The sequence below is a fragment of the Neomonachus schauinslandi genome, chromosome 10 (assembly GCF_002201575.2).
Source record: "Neomonachus schauinslandi chromosome 10, ASM220157v2, whole genome shotgun sequence".
NCBI classification, from domain to species: domain Eukaryota; kingdom Metazoa; phylum Chordata; class Mammalia; order Carnivora; family Phocidae; genus Neomonachus; species Neomonachus schauinslandi.
In genome coordinates, this window is record NC_058412.1 from 32,712,943 (window position 1) to 32,733,855 (window position 20,913).

The window sequence follows — 20,913 nt, forward strand, 5'->3', positions numbered from 1 at the left end:
ACATAGTTTCATTTCATTTGCATGTTTTTATTTAGATTTGCCTGATTTACTTTCTTCATTGTTAATTCTGTATTTTACAATACCCCTCAATTATACATATGGAGAAATCTCTTAAGAATGACACATAGGAGCACCTGGGTGGCTCAGTTTGTTAAGCATCTGACTTCGCCTCAGGTCATGATCTCAGGATCCTGGGATCCAGCCCTGCGTCAGGCTCCGCCATTCAGCAGGGAGTCTGCTTGTCCCTCTGCCCCTCCCCCTGCTTGTGCTCTCTCTCTCACTCTCTCTCAAATAAATAAATAAAATCTAAAAAAAAAAAAAAAGAGTGACGTAAAAATAATGATCATAATTGTGATTTAGAATGGCAACTTGAAGTGATATCATATAGGTAAAGAATAAAGAGAAATGTTAGTACAAATACAGAATTTAGATCTGTATTTGGGGAAAGAAGCAAATCTGGTGGTGTGATGACTTAGGACAAAGGGCAGAAACATACCAAGATTAAATAGGCAGTACCCTGATAAATAGTGGAAGTTGAGTTATAGTGTGCTGGCTGCATTCAGTGTTGGTCCCAAGTGAAGGTCCTCTTATGAAACATTATCAAAGACTACATGAAATCAATGATATATTGCCATCATGTTTGAACAAAATATGGTGACCTCTTTGGTAAATCAATTGAGCTTTTATTTTAAAAGTACACAATAATGCTTTCCAGTACAAAATTTTTTAACTTAATTGCTGAAGGCTAATAAGAAGAGATTATAACTGCCGAGAGAGCATTCAAATTTACCTTTGCTGAGGGAAGGAAAAGAACTACAGGGCACACCCTAGTTAAAAGCTTAAGGGTTAGATGCAAAGGCTGACAGATATTATGGCTAAGGAAAAGGAGGATCACGAGACTCCACTGTCAAATGACTTTTTTATATGAAGTCAATGGCAATAGCATGCTGTATAAAAGAGCACGTTTTGTATATGAGAAGATAATTTGTTTTATATTTATATGAAACCACTGATATACAAAGCCTGAAGCAATTAATAACATATGTGTGGTACATATATGGCATAAAAGTACTCATTGGCATTTTATTCTTTCCATTAGAAAAATAATTCATTCTACCTAAGAATATCACTTTCTTTTTTTTTTTTTAATTTTATTTATTTATTCATGCGAGACAGACAGAGAGAGAGAGAGAGAGGCAGAGGGAGAAGCAGGCTCCCAAGGAGCAGGGAGCCCGATGCGGGACTCGATCCCAGGACCCTGAGATCATGACCTGAGCCGAAGGCAGACGCTTAACCGTCTGAGCCACCCAGGCGCCCCAAGAATATCACTTTCTTAATGGGAATAGAAAAATTGTGTTGGGAGCTTCATTTATATTCCATTATGCAAGGAAGGAAAATTATATACAATTAAAAAAAGGTGGCACTTAACATGCTAATTCACACACTGCTTTATTCACAGAGAATAGTTTGTAGTCAGTGATTAACTTAAAAATAATGAAAATAGTAAGCGTGATCAAAGTTGAGCCACTGTGTAAATATGCATTCTATGTCCTCGGCCAAGAAATATACAATGAGTGTGTGGTAGTTTGACTAATGGTCCCCAAAGATGTTCATGTTTTAATCCTTGGAACTTGTTGTGAATATGGTTCCTTACATGACAAAAGGGATTTTGCAGATGTGTTTGAGTTAAGGAGCTTGAGTGAGAAAGATTACCCAGCTGGCTCCAATGAAATCATGAGGTTTCTTATAAGAAGGAGGCATGAGGGTGAAAGAGAAGTGGCAATGAAAACAGAGGTCAGGGAGATGCCATTGCTGGAAGGGACCGTGAGCCAGGGAATGCAGATAGTCTCTTGAAGCCGGAAATGGCAAGGAATGGATTCTTCTGTAGAATTTCCAGAAGGAATGTGTTCCGGTCAAGATACCTGTGTGTTAGTTCCATAAGACTCTTCAGACCTCTAACCTCAGAACTGTAAGGTAATACATATATGTTGTTTTAAGCCACTAAATTTGTGCTAATTTGTTGCAGGAGCAATAAGATACAGAATGCAAGAAAAATTTCTATGCTGGCCCTGAGGGGATGAGAGTTTACTTTTACCTTTTGAAATGATGATAGCATTGAAATCTCTCTACATAACCCTGACACTGGCAGTGAAAACCATTTCTAAGTGCTCAACTGATATATCTTGCAATACATTTTGAAAAGCTCAAGTTTATCACCAGGTTTGAAATATCAAGATTTTAAATGTTGAGGATAGAACATTATGATTTCTTATGATTAAATGCTAGTGAAAATAGGAAAATTCCTGAACCCGGTTCCTTTTTAATATTTGATCTCTGTCTTTATTCATCAGAGAAAGAAATCAACAACATATCCAGGACACACTTAAAAACCACATGTAAATGTAGCAACAAGAGTTGAAATATTTTGCAAAGCCAAATGGCACATGAAGGATGGACTGGAAAAGAGTCTGATGCTACTTCCCAAATTAAAATACTGTGCCATCCAGCTTTCATATGTGAAATGCATTATGGAATGTCATCTTTTCTTAATAATTGCTCTATTATATGTTGGTGCATATTTCATATAAACATACATAGAACTCTCTGTCACGATGTTATGAAGCACTTTCAGGAAAGCGTCTATACTGACGCTGAGGTTTTCTCTCTCATGGGATACAGTTAGGATTAGCACTCAAACTACTGCATTAAGTTCATTTTGTAGTCAAAAAAGGTTGTGTTAAATTCAACAATGCATATTAAAAATCAAACAACAGAAGGTATAGTGCAAACCACAAGTCTTCTGCCACTACCCCACCACAATCACGATTCATATCCCAAAAAGGTAATAACCTTTCATCCTTTTGGTAGACAGATTGGTTTTCATTTAATAAGTAACGTGCTTATAATCCTTTTCCTTAATTGTGTTTCCAGTTGTAGATATTATAAAGTGACTTCCTACTCAGATGATGAGAGTTCAGCTGTTAAATAATACCCTCATTTTTTCCCCTCCCCTGCTCCCTAACATAGTTATTTTATTCTTTTTGTTGAAATATTCAGTGTCCAAATTATTAAAACTACCTAGATTTCACAACTAAGACAAATATTAACTTCCTTATTGTGCAACTTTTAAATTAATTTATTTTTCTATTCTAGTTAATAATATCCTCCCTTTTGGTTATCTTCCTTTCCTATGAAGATATCAATAATTAATTCCCAAACTCTTTGGCAGTGCTCCAAATGTTTTAATACATTAAAAAGCATACAAAAATGAACTCAAACTGGATCAAAAACCTAAATTTAAAGATAAAACTATAAAACTCTTAGACAAAAACGGAGGTAAATCTTCATGACCTTGGATATGACAATGATTCCCTAAATATGACACCAAAAGTCTAAGTGACAAAAGATAAATAGATAAATGGGACTTCATCAAAATTAAAAAGTTTTGTGCTTCAAAGGACACTATCAAGAAAATAAAAAATCACCCCAAAGAATGGGAGAAAATGTTTGCAGATCACACATCTGATAAAGGACTTGTTTCTAGGGGCACCTGGGTGGCTCAGTTGTTAAGTGTCTGCCTTCGGCTTGGGTCATGATCCCAGGGTCCTGGGATCGAGCCTTGCATTGGGCTCTCTGCTCAGCGGGAAGCCTGCTTCTCCCTCCCCCACTCCCCCTGCTTGTGTACCTTCTCTCTGTCAAATAAATAAATAAAATCTCTAAAAAAAAAATACATTCGAATCATGATTTCTGGAGACTTCTGTCTTCTAGTTTGTACTGGATTCTCTCCAGGCCCAATGCTGAGCTAACATTCTAAAACTTCTCTTCATTATTTGCTTGAGTCTTTCCTTCTTTTCTCTATTTTATAGGATGACCTATTTTTTGCACCCCAGCTCTCCCTCTTTTGACATTTCCTCCATTGTTTTAGTGGAGTATAACCTCTGATAGATTGCTAAGAATGGAATCATGGAAGATACATTAAAAAAAAATCTGTAAATCTTATAAAGTGTTTATTTGATCCTGATACTTAATGGACAGTTTGGGTGTGAATAATATTCTAGATTTGGTATCATTTTTATTCAAAATTTTGAGACCATTTCTCCATTATATTTCAGTTTTCAATGATATAGCTAAAAATTCCAACTTTGGCTTTTGATCCTTTGTATACTATTTTTTCCTTCTCTGGAAGTGTTTAGAATCTTCTCTTTATTCCTGATAGTGAAAAATTATAATGATTGTGTGATTGTGTGTGTGTGTATGTGTGTGTGTATGTGTGTGTGTGTTTTATCATTCATTATTCTGATTGTTCTGATCCTTGGTTGGTCCTTTCTATACAGAAACTTGTCTTTCACTTCTGGAAAATATACTTGTAATTTTTCTTTGATGTTTTTTCTCAATAATGATCTATCATCTTTAGTTAGGACACTATAATTTAATAGAAGTGAAGGATAAAAAGTTAACTGAAGCCTGAATTATACCTCAAGTTATGTATTAAAAAGCTGGACACAGATTCTTTGGTGAAGATATCATCATTTCATCTTTCTTCAATGTGAAAAAAAGTATTATTTTTAGAAACATTGTTATCAACTTTTAAAAATATTAGCTAAAATCAGCGGTCTGTGGCTATTCTGAAAAAAACATTAACTGGTCTGTGGAAGTTGTCAGTTTGAGAAGCATTGCCATAACCAGTGTTTTTCACTTGTCCCAGGGATTATAATGGTTTTTAAACGAGAGACACAGTATTGTTTTACCTCTGACTTGTGGCAAGAATTGTCTGATTTTTAATAGCGGCTATTTCTCATTGAGAATATTCCCAGCAGCTAAAATTAACAAATGTGATGGAGCTCACCTCAGATGTAAATTAAGTTCTTATCTAATTCCTGATGTGACCAGCAAGTACATGTCATTGAGTTACTGAATCTCAACAAGGAATTCTAGAAATGCCTGTGGCTGAACCCCTTATATTTTACTGTTGAAACACAGGCTCTCTGGCATTCTATTAAATCACAAAAGTTCTTTCAAATTTTTTTTCTCATTGATCTCACTAAGATTCTGTATAAAAAGCAAAAGATTCAAATCTTATTCACCTCATGGTTAAAAAAAAATACTTTAAAATTTAACTAATGTAGGAACTCTAAATAGCCCAAAGGGAATTTGAGATTTAGAAATTATTCTGTTTATTTCGTCATCGTTGACATACACACTAGATCTTCAGGCCAAATTTTAGCCATTCAAGTGCTCCCTTTTGTGACAACATCTCAGAAAACTCAAATGTCCTAGCATCAATTTGGTTTGCTCCTACTTGAGCTCAGTATTTGGAGTAAAGGTAGGAGAGCAGACAGAGGTCAGGATGCTATTGAGTGCTTCCAGTTTTCTCAGAAAGAGTAAGTCACCTGGAAAAATTTCGCATTTCAGAGTACCTGGAATGATGTTTTTTTAAGGTTTTATTTATTTATTTGAGAGAGAGAGAGAGAGAGAGAGAGCATGAGCAGGCGAAGGGGAGGGGCAGAGGGAGAAGCAGACTCCCCTCTGAGCTGGGAGCCCAACTCGGGCTTGATCCCAGCACCCTGGGATCATGACCTGAGCCGAGCTGAAGGCAGATGCTTAACCAACTAAGTCACCCAGGCACCCTGCTGAAATGATGTTTTTAACTTCAATGCTGTATCAAGTTGCAGCACCATTTGCAAAATTGTAACACTGGGAAACAATATGGGGGACCCTGTTTTCCCCAAATAGTAGTTACTTGTATAGTCTTCCTGAAAGCTACACATTAAGGCTTTCTGGCCCTACTTTTTTCTTTTGGAGTGAACTCTTTCTCTGAAAACCAACCGGAAATTGATGGGACCCTTGCTGCTTTATGGCACTGACTAAAGAATTTATACTTCTGACTCTGTTTAACTCCAGTGCAGGCTGCCATACATGTGGTATGTGATGAGGTATATCTTTTGTTGCTATATGCTGATGAGCATTGGCCAGCTTTTGTAGCCCCTGAGAATTCTGGCAACGAAAATATTTGAGACAATATAGCTTTCCCCCAGGGCCTTGCTGCTGGCCTGCACTGAGATGGATTCCTTCCAGATCACAAACACAAAGTGTCATTTAAATGCTGGAATCAATAATTAACAATCTAGTGAATGCAATTCTCTTTAGAAATATTTGGTTTGGGGGTGCGCCTCGATGGCTCGGTCAGTTAAGCGTCTGCCTTTGGCTCAGGTCATGATCTCAGGGTTCTGGGATCAAGCCCTGAGTTGGGCTCCCTGCTTCTCCCTCTCCCCTGCCCCTGCTCATGTCCTCTCTTATCTCTCTCTCTATCTCTCTCAAATAAATAAATAAAATCTTAAAAAAAAATAATTGGTTTGGGGGCACCTGGGTGACTCAGTGGATTAAGCCTCTGCCTACGGTTTATGGCCATGATCCCAGGATTCCGGGATTGAGCCCTGCTCAGCAGGGAGTCTGCTTCTGCCTCACCCTCTCCCTCTCTGTGACTTCCCTCGCTCTGTCTCAAATAAATAAATAAAATCTTTAAAAAAAAGAGAAATATTTGCTTTGTATTCTTTTAGATGACAACAGGCTCTCAAGACTGAGAAGGCAAAAATAGTGACAAAAATTTAGAAGGACTTTTCTTTCTCCCAACTCTAACAGATATATAATGATGATTCCCTTTATCCCCTTCTGATGAGATAGCTGAAGGAAGTAGAATTATGGGGGTAAAGAACTCTTAAAAGCAGATGGAGCAGGGTTCATATTTTTTGGCCTTGAGCTACTTAACTTCTCTGAGCCCATTTATTCAGTTACAAAACTGATATATCAATTAATATGAAATTGCTGTTAGATCATCATGAGAGAATATAAAGACAGAGGTACTTAGAAGGTGCTCAACAAATAGCAGGTTTTTAAAAGGCAGGAAACAGCATGACAGGATACAAAGGGCTCTGCATGAGGAATCAGAGAACGCCCACCTTTGGCAGTGACCAGTTCTGATACTGCATAAAGGTCATTTTACATCTCTCGTTTTATTTCTCTTCTAATTGAGGTATTCAGGTGACAAGGAAGAGACCCATCTAGACATCTAAACTGGGGCACCTGGGTGGAGCAGTCGGTTAAGTGCCTGACTCTTGATTTTGGCTCAGGTCATAATCTCAGGGTTGTGAGACTGTGCCCTGCATCAGGCTCTGTGCTCAGCATCGAGTCGGCTTGAGATTCTCTCTCCCTGTCCCTCTGTCCCTCCCCTTGTGCTCTCTCTCTCTAAAATAAAAAAATAAATAAATAAATTGGGGTGCCTGGGTGGCTCAGTTGTTAAGCATCTGCTTTTGGCTCAGGTCATGATCTCTGGGTCCTGGGATCGAGCCCCGCATCGGGCTCCCTGCTCTGCAGGAAGCCTGCTTCTCCCTCTCCCACTCCCCCTGCTTGTGTTCCCTCTCTCACCGTGTCTCTCTCTGTCAAATAAATAAATAAATAAAATCTTTAAAAAAAAAATCTTAAAAAAATATATACACCTAATCTAGTTCAAGCCAAAAAAGAAAATTATATCTTCCACTCTGAAGAGTGAAAGATACAACTGCAATCTCAAACTGATCTCACATTACAGAGGAGGCTACGGTTCACATGGCTCACACGCATAAACATAAACTCTTCGACAGTCATCCCAGGGCAAAAATGTAATATAGCCCAGCTTTGTAGGGAGTTGGAGCTAGAAAGTGAGAAACTGGGGTAACTTCTGAATATCTCAGGTATTATAACATCGCTCTCATCTCCACTTCTCTCCACGCATCTGCTGAATTTGTCTCCCCATTCTCCCTCTCTAGACTATTTTTTATGAGCTTATTCATGGTTGGTATGACCGCTATTTTACAACACTTGCTGCTCCATTATAATCACAGCACTTCAATTATACCTCCCAGCACAGACTAACAACAGTGCCGATTATTACTGGAGAAAAAAGAATGGTTTATTCTATCCTATGCACTGGTTTCCCTTAAGTCAGCTGTCCATCTTTAATCAGCTATTGACAGAACGAAGTGGCAAGGAGATGATCTGTAGTATAGTGGTTTGTTTTGTAGGTGGAGTGCTATATTAAGCACTTATATACAGTACATCATGGAAGTTTCTTGACAAGACTAGGAGGTGGTTGGTATTATATCAGGTTCACAATGAAGGAAACTGAGGAGCGGGAGATTTAAATAAGCATTTCCATGTTACATAGCTAAGGTGACATGTCCATTATTTGAACCCAAGCTTGGCTAATCCCAAAGCCCATGCCCTTAACTAATATTCTCCCCTGCCTCTTCTCATTAGTAAAATAATCCCAAATCAGGCTTCTTCTTCCTTTTTTTTTTTTTTTTTTTTTAATTTTAGTAGGCTCCATGCCCAGCGTGGAGCCTAATGGGGAGCCGCAACTGAGATCAAGAGTCAGACACTTCACTGACTGAGCCACTCAGGTGCCCCCAGGCTCTTTTTCTAAGAGGCTATCTCAGTGCTGGAATCAGGGCAGCTTCTGTCTGTTACTTTTACAAGTGGTTGGTTTCCTTTTAGGATCTCCTTCATTCAGAAGTCATACTACTTAAGACATTAGGGAGGGATATACTGAATGGCAAAGATATATGGGTAAATAGAGTGTGCTCCTCCCCAATCCCTTTTCCAGACACCATGTGAGGTCATGGAATCAAGCATGCTCTATCTTTGTTATTCTGTGGTAGCCTGCAAATTCCAGCTCCTGTTAAATGGATCCTGTAGTTAGAACTCTCTTCCTGCATCTATAATTACCTTTTGTTACAATGTTGCTGAATGCTGAAATTTTCTTCATGATTCTATGTAGTTCTTTGAAGGCAGCTCATAGTTAATGAAATGCTGTCCACTCCCCAAAACCACCTCCTGCCCCATCCACAGCTAGCCACATCTGCAGCAAGAACCAACCTCATCAAAACCCCCAACTACTGCCAATCCTGTTAACCCCCTATGGGTTTGAATTTTTCAGGATAGTTATTTATATCTTTGAATCATCAAACAAAATGTGTTGTTTAGCGAGTATTCCTGAGCAATATCTGTACAAGCAAACATTGTGTGGTTTGCGTTGTCTGTGTGTTTTAACCTTGTTAACAAAAGCTCACTGGCTCAGGAGTCAGAGACTGCATATAAATAGTATTTACATTATAAGTCATTTCTTCTTTTTATGATGTTTACAGATCTGGATGCACTTGTCAACATATTCCTTTGATTTCATAAATGTCAAATAAGATTCATTTAGTCAGTGCTGCTGGAGAGTTTCATTATTAACCCCTCATATTCAACTGCATCATAGAAAAGCATACCAGAACAGAAGAGCAGACTTAACCGCACATTGGTACAACATACTAAGTGATGCCTTCAACAGGATATTGACTGCATCTGTGGTATTTAAATCTCAAAAACAAGTACTACTGTAAGTTAAAAGTGCCTTATTATGATTTTCAAAATATAACAAATACCCCTGTGCACATGAATTTCAGAAATAAGGTGACTAATAAACAATAATGCTGCCAAATCCATTTTATACACACAATTTGCTTTAAGTATCAGGATGGATGTTGTATTCATATACCCATTAGCATTAATCGGAGCAATGGGCATCTACCTCCCACTCTTATCCTGAATTCTGACTTCATTATCAGAGACTGCAGTGGATGCAAACAGGCTGGAAGTGAGCAATCCTAGTCACCTCAAGCCATTTCTTTCATTTAGGCATTTTACAAACATTTTTGAGCAGCTTCAATGTGTCGGTCATCAAGACAGAGCTGAACAACACGTGGTTTTTTGCCTTCATGAAACTGACATTCTGACAGGCAACCGATATTACCCAACTGTACAGCACAATATTCGTTAGATAAAAGAGAAAGTGGGAAAGAGCAGGCCAAGAGAAGAGAGCAGAAGGAGGAAGTGTGCAGTGCCATAAACATCAGCTTATGAGTTCAGAGTATTTTATACAAAGGGAGCAAAGGGCTCATGTGGGGAAATGGGTAAAAACGAAGCTATAGAGGTTGGCAACAGTCCTGTCATAGAGGGCACTGGGTGCTCAGATACGACTTTTATCCTAAAGACTGCAGTGAAACTCAGAACAGAAAATCTTAATACTCAGAACAGAAACTCTAAACTTGTATATTGCCTCTTAAAAAAATATTTTCTCTCAGTTTTATTGGGAAATAATTGACATACATCAATGTATAAGTTCAAGGCATACAGCATGATGGTCTGATTTGCATGTATTGTGAAATGATTACTATAAGAGGTTCAGCTAATATCCAGCTTCTTATATAGGTACAATAAAAAGAAAAAAATTAAAAAGGAAAATAATAAAAGAATTTTAGTATTTACTCTCATAACTTTCCTACATATTATAGAGTAGTATTAGCTATAATCATCATGTTGTACATCACATCCCTAATACTTATTTATCTTATAAATGGAAGTTGTACCTTTTGGCCATTTTCCTCCAGTTCCCTCTCCCCTACTCTCTGCCTCTGGTAACCACAAGTCTGATCTCTTTTTCTGAGTTTCATTTTGTTTTTAGATTCCACATATAAGTGAGATCAGATGGTATTTGTCTGTCTCTGTCTGACATTTCATTTAGCACTATGCCATCAAGGTCTATTCATCTTGTTGCAAATGGTAAGATTTTCTCATTTTTTTATGGCTGAATAATATTCCACTGTGTGTATATACCACAACTTTTCTATTCATTCATCTGTGGATAGACATTTAGGTTGTTTCCATATCTTAGCTATTGTAAATAATAATGCTATGATCAATCATGGAGGGTGCAGGTATCTTTTCAAGTTAGTATTTTAATTTCCTTTGGATACATTCCCTCAGGTGGAATTGTTGGCATATGTTAGTTCTGGTTTTAAGTTTTTGAGGACCGCCATACTGTTTTCCATAGTGGCCATACCAATATACAATCCCACCAAAGGTGCACAAATTCCTTTTTCTCCACATTCATGCCAGCATTTATTATTTATTATTTCTTGTCCTTTTGATGATCGTCCTTCTATCAGGTCATTCTAACATGTGATATCTCATTGTGGTTTTAATTTGCATTTCCCTAACGACTAGTGATGTTGAGCTTCTTTTCATGTACCTTTTGTATATTTCTTTGTAGAAATGTCTATAGGTACTTCGCTCATTTTTTAATTAGGTTATTTGTTTTTTTGCTATTGAGTTGTGTGAGTTCTTTATATATTTTGGATATTAACCCCTTATCAGATATATGGTTTGCAAATATTTTTTCCCATTCTCTAGGTTGTCTTTTCACTTTGTTGATTGTTTCTTCTGCTGCTCAGAAGCTTTTCAGTTTGATGTAGTCCCACTTGTTTATTTTTTCTTGTGTTGCTTATGCTTTGTCATATCCATAAAAATTATTACCAAGACCCATGTCAAGGAGCTTTGTTCCCATGTTTTCTTCTAGGAGTTTCATGGTTTCAGATCTGACACTGAAGTCTTTATATTTGATTTATTTAACTTTTGTGTTTATATTCATGTGCTAAAAATAACCATTGTCCTTTCAGCTACAAAAATCAAATTAATGGTCAACTAATCTTTGACAAAGCAAGAAAGAATGTCCAATGGCAAAAAGACAGTCTCTTCAACAAATGGTGTTGGGAAAATTGGATAGCCACATGCAGAAGAATGAAACTGGACCATTTCCTTACACCACACACAAAAATAGACTCCAAATGGTTGAAAGACCTCAATGTGAGACAGGAGTCCATCAAAATCCTAAAGGAGAACACAGGCAGCAACCTCTTTGACCTCAGCCGCAGCAACTTCTTCCTAGAAACATCGCCAAAGGCAAGGGAAGCAAGGGCAAAAATGAACTATTGGGACCTTATCAAGATAAAAAGCTTTTGCACAGCAAAGGAAACAGTCAACAAAACCAAAAGACAACCGACAGAATGGGAGAAGATATTTGCAAATGACGTATCAGATAAAGGGCTAGTATCCAAAATCTATAAAGAACTTACCAAACTCAACACCCAAAGAACAAAGAATCCAATCAAGAAATGGGCAGAAGACATGAACAGACATTTTTCCAAAGAAGACATCCAAATGGCCAACAGACACATGAAAAAGTGCTCAACATCGCTCGGCATCAGGGAAATCCAAATCAAAACCTCAATGAGATACCACCTCACACCAGTCAGAATGGCTAAAATTAACAAGTCAGGAAACGACAGATGTTGGCGAGGATGCTGAGAAAGGGGAACCCTCCTACACTGTTGGTGGGAATGCAAGCTGGTGCAGCCACTCTGGTGGAGGTTCTCAAAAAGTTGAAAATAGAGCTACCACACAATCCAGCAATTGCACTACTGGGTATTTACCCCAAAGATACAAAAGTAGGGATCCGAAAGGGTATGTGCACCCCGATGTTTATAGCAGCAATGTCCACAATAGCCAAACTGTGGAAAGAGCCAAGATGTCCATCGACAGATGAATGAATAAAGAAGATGTGGTATATATATATACAATGGAATATTATGCAGCCATCAAAAGGAATGAGATCTTGACATTTGCAATGACGTGGATGGAACTGGAGGGTATTATGTTGAGTGAAATAAGTCAAACAGAGAAAGACATGTATCATATGACCTCACTGATATGAGGAATTCTTAATCTCAGAAAACAAACTGAGGGTTGCTGGAGTGGGGGGTGGGGTGGGAGGGATGGGGTGACTGGGCGATAGACACTGGGGAGCGTATGTGCTCTGGTAAGTGCTGTGAATTGTGCAAGACTGTTGAATCTCAGATCTGTACCTCTGAAACAAATAATGCAATATATGTTAAGGAAAAAAAAAAGAAGAAGATACCAGGAGGGGAAGAATGAAGAGGGGGAAATCGGAGGGGTAGACGAACCATGAGAGACGATGGACTCTGAAAAACAAACTGAGGGTTCTAGAGGGGAGGGGGGTGGGAGGATGGGTTAGCCTGGTGATGGGTATTGAGGAGGGCACGTTCTGCATGGAGCACTGGGTGTTATGCACAAACAATGAATCATGGAACACTACATCTAAAACTAATGATGTAATGTATGGGGATTAACATAATAAAAAAATTAAAAAAAAAAACACTGCACAGATTTGCAAAAACAAAAATGGGGTTTGGCTGTTCTAACGTATAATCTGCTTTTTCTCTCCCACGAAATAATAAATCTGGACATTTTCCCACATCCATATGGAATACAGATCACCATTATTATCTTTAATGATACCGTTTTCCCTTCATATGGATGAGCATATTTGCCCAATCTGTTTCTAAGAAACTCTGTTTCTAAATTTTGTTTGGTTTTGCTTGTGTATCTTTGCTCACCTGTCCCACAATTTCCTCAGGAGAAACAATGGAAGCAGAATTGCTGGGGCAAAAGGGATGCACAGTTACTATTTTATTTTATAACACGTTGCCAGGTTGCCTCTAGAAAAGTTGTTCTAATTTACCACTGAACCAGCCACTTACACATTTTTCACAGTGGCGTGGAACTGAATAAAGGAAACTTCATTTAAAATAGCGGCATGAGACCAGAAGGGGAGTGCTCACCCCCTACCAACTCCAGGGCAATTGCAGATCCCAGCTCATACCTTGCATTTTCCAACAGGAAGAAGCCTACTTTACGACCCCAGCAAGCAGGAAGAAGATTTTTCTCCTTGCCCAACAATAGCCCAGCCAAGGAGAAACTCATCACGTTTCTCACTTTCCTCCAATGGACTTTTGTTCAAAGCCACCCGCACCGCCCCCCCCCAACTTCCCTTTTTTCCCTATTAACGTTCCTGTCCTTTGTTCTCCAGACGTGTGGGTGGTTTTGCCCTAGCTTTCATGTCTGAATTGCAATTCCTGTGCCATTTCTGAATAAATCCATTTTGCTGGTTAAAAAAAAAAAAATCAAATTAAATTTTGTGTTTCTGCAGATTTCTGGTACTATTAGAGGACTTAAAAATATTTACTAAATGAAACCTATATAAATTAACTGATATGATGCCCAATTCACCATATATGATTAGATAGGACAGATCATTTGGAATTAGATATTAAAAAAAGTTTGATATATTTAAAAAATTTTACTTTTGTCTAAGTCAAATACAGCATGAATTAAAAAAAAATAGGAAGAAATCATTGAGTGAGAGGTAAGAATCCCTTACTTATAATCTTTTATCTACTTCTTATATTGTATTACAATGTGAAGACTCTCATTCATTTATTCCTAAAATAATTATTACATGTATGCTACATTAACATGATCAAGTGTAATTGTGATTTTAAAACTTTATAAAAGTGAGTTGTTATATAACCATCGAATGAAAATGTTAGGATTTCAGATACCTCAAAAACTTCACTCTAGTAAATTAATTAATAATTAATTTGTTGTAATGGAATTTCAATTTTCACATACAAATAACTTTGACTCTAACTACTCCCATGTGATTTCATTAAAAGTTCTGTCCTTAAATTCAGCTGGTTCACAGTTCTGCAAATTCACTTTTCTAATCCCTTGGGACTACTGGCTCTATAATAGTCCAGAACTTTATGACACTGAAATCAATGTTTCAGTCTATGTCAGAGAGATGTTTGCTGCTGATTTTGGAATATTCACCTTTCGAAATTTCACATTATGGACTATTTACCTTTAAAACCAAAGTGTACATGCAAATGTAGAAGTTAAATTGTTGAATCAAGGAAACTGCCCTTAAATTTATTTTAATTTTACTTTGTGGAATATGTAATCTCCAAGTTTCTCTATGTAATAAATATAAGAAAATATTTTATTAATCTCACATATATACTTTGCTTTCCTCTTGCTAGTGATAGTCTAGTGACAAAATTTAGTTTTAAATAAAGTTCCTCTTTATTTGAATTATGTTTCTAAGTAATCCAATTCTGTAATACAACTTTTAAACTACATTTGGAAATTAAAATAAAAACCACTTATAGATAATTCACAGAAATTAGAATATATTTAGAGCTGAATAGTTATAAAGCTAGTACATTTATAAGCTTATAGGATGCAGCTATAGCAATATTTTGTGTGAATTTACAGTCTAAATGCATATATGAGGGAAAAATAAAAAGCTAAATTTTATTGAGCTAAACAGCCATCCTTCAAATTCCAAAATTACTACCAAATAATACTCATCCTAAAAATCAAAGGCAGTTAAAATAAAAATAATTTAAAATTTATTGAACACATATATTTTGGGGAAGAATCAATGAAACCATAAGTTGGTTCTTTAAAAACAGTAAACAGTAACAAAAAAGGATAAACCTCTGACAAGTGGAGATTAAAGAAAAAAAACACATGAATAATAGCATGAAAAGGGGGATTATTATAGATGCTATAGATAATATCACATATTATGGAATAAATTTATGTGAATCAATTTTAAAATATTTATGAAATAAACAAATTTCAAAACATATAACTCTTCCAAAGTAACCTGAGAAGTTATAGAGTCTGAATAGTCAAAATAAAATCTAATATAAACAGTGATCAACATTTAAAGAGGACCTACAACTCCATGCTCACACAATATTGATGATGAGTTCTATGAAACACTTTAACATATAATTCCAACCCTGCTCTTATATTTCAGAATATTGGGGGGGAAAAGGGATATTTTTCAATTTATTTTAGGAAGCCAGCATAATCTTGATACTAAAATTCAAAAAAACAGTGGAGTAATGGAAAATTACAGGGCAATTTTATTCATAGCTATAAATGCAAGCATATTTAACAAAATATTAATGAGCCCAAGAAGACAATGTATAAAATTATAAGCAGGACCTATGCTTAGTTTATTCAAGTAGCACATTGTTGCATTAGCATAAGAAGTCCAATGTATTTATCATATTAAACATTAAAGTGGAAGAGTGTTACCATTATTCCAATATATGTACAAGGACCATGTGACAAAATTCAACATCAGTTCCTGGTTAAAAGAATAAAATAGAGAAGAACTCTTTGTAGTTTAAGGGAACTTCCTTAATCTGGTAAAGCTATAAAAATTTTACAGAAAAAGTAAAATTATACTGTGATTTTGAAACTATTATTTCCTAGATTAAGAACAAGAAACAAGCCTATTATCTTTTAATTCAACATTAGTAAAGCAGTCAAATCACTAATGAAGGAAAGATACATAAACATATAAATAAAACAATAATTATTAGAAAGTAAGAAATTGTCATTATTTGTGGATTATATGATTGTCTACCTAAAGAACTATATGGAAGCAATCAGTGTATGTATGTTTGTATATTATTAGAGAGTTTGTATAAATTAAAGAGTTTGGCATTTTCTAGATACAAAACTCAATGTACAAAATCCAGTTGTATTTCAAAATGCCAGCAACAAAATTTTTTAAATAAGATAAATGCTTTTTACAATACAATAAAAATATGATGTACCTAGAAATAAATCTAACAGACAGGAAATGACTGAGGAGAAAATTTCAAAATGCTTGACAAACATGAAAGGACTTTAAGTGGAAAATTTAAAGATATGTGAATGTATGAATATTCAGTACAATTCTGATAGAATTCCCAGAACTTTTGGGTTTTTCTTCTGCTCCTTGCTAAAGTGATTCTAAAATGTACTTGGTAATACAAAGATCTATTAAAAGGCAAGACACTTGAAACTCTTGGAAAATTCTTAAGAGGCATTACTGATTATTAGGAAGCAAAAATAATTAAGACTGTGTACAATGGGGACAGAGTTAAAGAAATTAATCAAACACAGTGGAGGTTTTTATGTAAACATAGTTTTCATTTCTTTGGGTGAAATGCCCAGGAGCACAACTGTTGGGTTTTATGATAAGTGCATGTTTAGTTTGTAAAGAAAATGTGGACTGTTTTCTAGAGTTGCTATACCATTTTCCACTCCTACCACAAAGCATGAATGATCCAGTTCCTCTGTATCCTTGTCAAAATCTGCTGTTGTGAACTATTTTCTATTGTATACATTCTGGTATAGGTTTTAATTTGCATGATGATACTTAATGATGATGAACATTTTTTCATGTGCTAACTTTCCATCTATATATTTTCTCTGGTCGAATGTCTCTGCAGGCCTTTTCATAGGTTTTATTTATTTATTTATTTTTTATTATGTTATGTTAATCACCATACATTACATCATTAATTTTTGATGTAGTGTTCCATGATTCACTGTTTGCGTATAACACCCAGTGCTCCATGCAGTACGTGCCCTCTTTAATACCCATCACCAGACTAACCCATCCCCCCCCACCTCCCCTCTAGAACCCTCAGTTTGTTTCTCAGAGTCCATAGTCTCTCATAGTTCGTCTCCCCCTCCGATTCCCCCCCCCTTCATTTTTCCCTTCCTGCTATCTTCTTCTTCTTCTCCTTTTTTTTTTTAAACATATAATGTATTATTTGTTTCAGAGGTACAGGTCTGTGATTAATCAGTCTTACACAATTCACAGCACTCACTGTAGCACATACCCTCCCCAATGTCTATCACCCAGCCACCCCATCCCTCCCACCCCCCACCACTCCAGCAACCCTCAGTTTGTTTCCTGAGATTAAGAATTCTTCATATCAGTGAGGTCATATGATACATGTCTTTATCTGATTGACTTATTTCGCTCAGCGTAATACCCTCTAGTTTCATAGGTTTTAATTGGATTGTTTATATTTTCATTGTTTAATTTTGGGAGTTCTTTCCAAATTCTAGATACTAGTTCTTTGTTGAATATGTGGTTTGCAAATACTTCCTTCCAGTATGTCTTGTCTTTGTCCCCTTATTAAAGCCTTTCATGAACTCAAAGTTTAGGTTCCAGTGAAGTCCAATATGTCCAATTCTCCTTTAATAATTGTGTTTTGCCATGAGAGATGATGGACTCTGAGAAACAAACTGAGGGTTCTAGATGGGAGGGGGGTGGGAGGATGGGTTAGCCTGGTGGTGGGTATTGAGGAGGGCACATTCTGCATGGAGCACTGGGTGTTATGCACAAACAATGAATCATGGAACACTGCATCAAAAACTAATGATGTAATGTATGGGGATTAACATAAGAATTAAAAAAAATGTAAAAAAAAATAATAATTGTGTTTTGAATGTTCAGTCCAATAACTCTTCACCTAGCCATAGGTCCTGAAGGTTTTCTCCTAGGTTTTCTAAAGGTTTTATAGTTTTATGTTTTACATTTTAAATCCTAGACTCATATTAAGTAAATTTTTGTATGAAGTGTATAACTTAACTTGAGAATCTTATTTCCCCCTATTGGTGTAATTATACTAGCATCATTTATTGAAAAGCCTATCTTTCCTCCATTAAATTGGTTTTGTACCTCTGTTAAAATAAAATGGGCAAATTTGTATGCAAATATATTTGGGTTCTTTATTCTGCTCTATTGTTTTGTGAGTCTATCCCACCACCAGTACCATAGTCTTGAATAATATAGCTATATATAATGTGCCATATATATGTATTTATATTAAATGTATGTATATGTATACATACATATATAATAATAATATAGATAAAATGGAGTCTTGAAATTTGGTAGACTGATTTCTTCTGACTTTATTTTTCCTTTTCAAAATTGTTTTAGCTATTTTAGATCCTTTGCCTTTCCATACAAATTTTGGAAGAAATTATTCTACATTTACAAAAATCTTGGTGAAATTTTGATATGAATTTTGCTATATCTGCATATCAGTTTGAGAAGAATTGACTGACATCTTTACTATGCTCTGTCTTTCAATCAATGAATATGGTATATATCTTCATTTATTTAGATCTTTGATTTTTTTCATTAGCATTGTATAGTTTGCAACATACAATTTCTGTATATCTTTGTTAGAGTTTTACCCAAGTATTTCATTTTTTTGAGTGATTGCAAACAGCATTATATTTTTTAATTTTGGTGTTCACTATCATCACATAGACATACAATTGACATTTTTGTTTCTTTTGAATTCTGTGACCTTGCACATATTAGTTCTAAGAGTTATTTTGGTAGATTCCTTGAGAATTTCTACTTAGACAATCATGTCATGTGCTAATAGCAATAGTTTCATTTCCTCCTTTCTTATCTATATGCCTTCTAGTTCCTATTCCTGTTTTATTGCATTGGCTCAAACCTCCAGCAATATTTTGAACAAGAGTGTGAGAGCAGACATATTTGCCTTGTTTCTGATCTTAGGAAGGAAAGCATTCAGTCTTTCACTATTAAGTATAATGTTAGTTATAGGGTATTTTTACCTGTTCATTATCAGTTGAGGAAGTTCCCTCTCATCTTATTTTTCTGAGATTTATTATCATTAATGTGTGTTGAATTCGCCAAATTTTTTTCTCCATCGACTGATATGATCATGTGACTTTTCTTCTTTAGTCCTGTTAATACAGTGAATTATATTGACTGATTTTTCATATATTAATGCTGAGAACATGACAACACATAAGAGAGGTAAAAGTTTTATGAACTGAAGACATGTAGAAGAGGACCAGAGGTAGACTTTGCACTTAAAAAAGAAAAGAAGAAAGCAAAAGAAACAACCTAGGTTTCAGCACCAAAACAAAAACAAAAACAACTAAACAAAAAAAACTAAACAAACAAAGAAGATTTACACAGCTCGGGGTCAGGCATGGGAGAACAGTAATCTATTGTAACCTGAGAGCAGTAAAGGACCAGTAAATGTGGGTCTAAAATGAGAAGGGGGGGCGCCTGGTTGGCTCAGTCGGTTAAGTGTCTGCCTTCGGCTCAGGTCATGATCCCAGGACCCTGGGATCGAATCCTGCATTGGGCTCCCTGCTCAGCGGGGGGGCCTGCTTCTCCCTCTTCCTCTGCCCCTCCCCCTGCTTTTCTCTATTTCTCTCTCTCTCTCAAATAAATAAATAGAAATCTTTAAAATGAGAAGGGGTCCTCAGAGTGAGATGGAGGGAATAGCACTACACATGCTTAACTTTCTTTTTTTTTTTTTTTAGCTCTGCAAAGCATGATGTTCAGTTCAGGCACCTACTTTCCCCACCATTCTTTAGTCTTCTGAATTTTCTGTTTCCCTTTTGATTGTGTTAATAATTGAGGAAAAGTCTGCCCCCTTAATTAATACACACATCTCTCTTCCTGTTCTTTTGTTTACTATGATCTGTGCTTCCATGCTGAGTAGAACAGGAAACTACTGAATTTTCTGGTAACTTCTAGCATTATCAATAAAACTCTCCTGGGCAGTTTCAAAGGTAGTTTGTCCTATAAAGTTTTTTTTTAATTTATAATTATGATTTAACATATAATCTGTTAAAAATATAATTAAATATAAAATTTGACTTATTACTAAAGAGAATCTTCAGCCACTAGAATGTTTCTATTATAAATCTGTGTGATTCCAGATACCTGTGAAACTTCCTTGGATAGTATTTTTTAAGGCCTTCTTCACCGGTTTTATATTAATTTTCCTGCTTCTCAGATCTCTGCCTATACTAGTTCTTTAGTTTTCTGGAGCTAACTTTTAGGCTCACTCTTACTGCAAATGCTGTGGTCAACTCTATCTTTCATTAAAGAGAACTTGAAAACCCTAGTTGAAGTGTTCTAGGGTACTTGTATTAAGGCAATTATGCCTTTGCTATCTTCTTACATCTAGGGTTCACCCTCCTATTCCATTTCTAGCACTGGGGGCCCTGTTTTTTTGACTTTATCTCAATTTCTTCCTGGGGAATCTGTTTATCTGCTCTAACACCCGGACACCTCCATGAACATTCTGAATTCCCAAAAGATTTAAATTCTTCTGAATCCCAGTAATTTTCTAAAAATCAGCCACTGCTTGTTTTCTGACTTATAGTAAGTATGCTAGCATAACTCTTTGTTCTTCAGGGTTTTAGATACTAAAGATTATACATAAAAAAAATAGTACCATGAATTTTATTTTATTTCTTAAAGATTTA